Source organism: Nanorana parkeri, unplaced genomic scaffold (genome assembly GCF_000935625.1).
Source record: "Nanorana parkeri isolate BGI_ZX_2015 unplaced genomic scaffold, ASM93562v1 scaffold224, whole genome shotgun sequence".
Taxonomy (NCBI): Eukaryota; Metazoa; Chordata; class Amphibia; order Anura; family Dicroglossidae; genus Nanorana; species Nanorana parkeri.
In genome coordinates, this window is record NW_017306492.1 from 738,968 (window position 1) to 739,612 (window position 645).

Sequence of the window (645 nt, forward strand, 5' to 3'; positions counted from 1 at the left end):
AATACATAATCACAGAGTTTTATTTGCATAGGGATTATTTTCCATCAAGACAGTAGAGGTTCCCGTCTGTCTACCGAGTCGTCCCATGCAAGCTGACAGTTGAAATCAGGCTTGCAGTTAGGAAGGCACTTACAGGAGGGTGTGTTTTCACCAGTAGTGGGCGGAGCAGTGACACAAAGTCTGCAGAGCTGCAAACTGTGAAAAGTGTGGTCACCCTTCTTATAAATACAGCTAAATAAAGCACAGTGGGAGTGGGGTGGGGGGTTCTATGAAGACGGAGCACCTCACCCTATAAACATTCTGCCACGTAAATCAGATCCTACAATCCCACAAGATTGTAGAAGACGCAGTCACCTGATCAGCCAGGAACCGCATGTAGGTCGTCATGTACACATTTCACACTTTGTGATCTGCTTATTAGTCACTCGAAATCTCCAGAAGTTTTTTGTTGTTGTTGTTTTTGTCATTTCTCTCGGCTGCTAATAAGACGGAAATGGAAAAAAAAATACAAAAAACACAAAATACACAAAACAAATACAAAAAACTGCTGCAATGTATCAACAATGTATGAAAACAGACAATAGAATCCCGTCACAAAGGGTTAATAAGCCACTTAGAAGTAACCCTTTCTTTGCCAGGATTAGG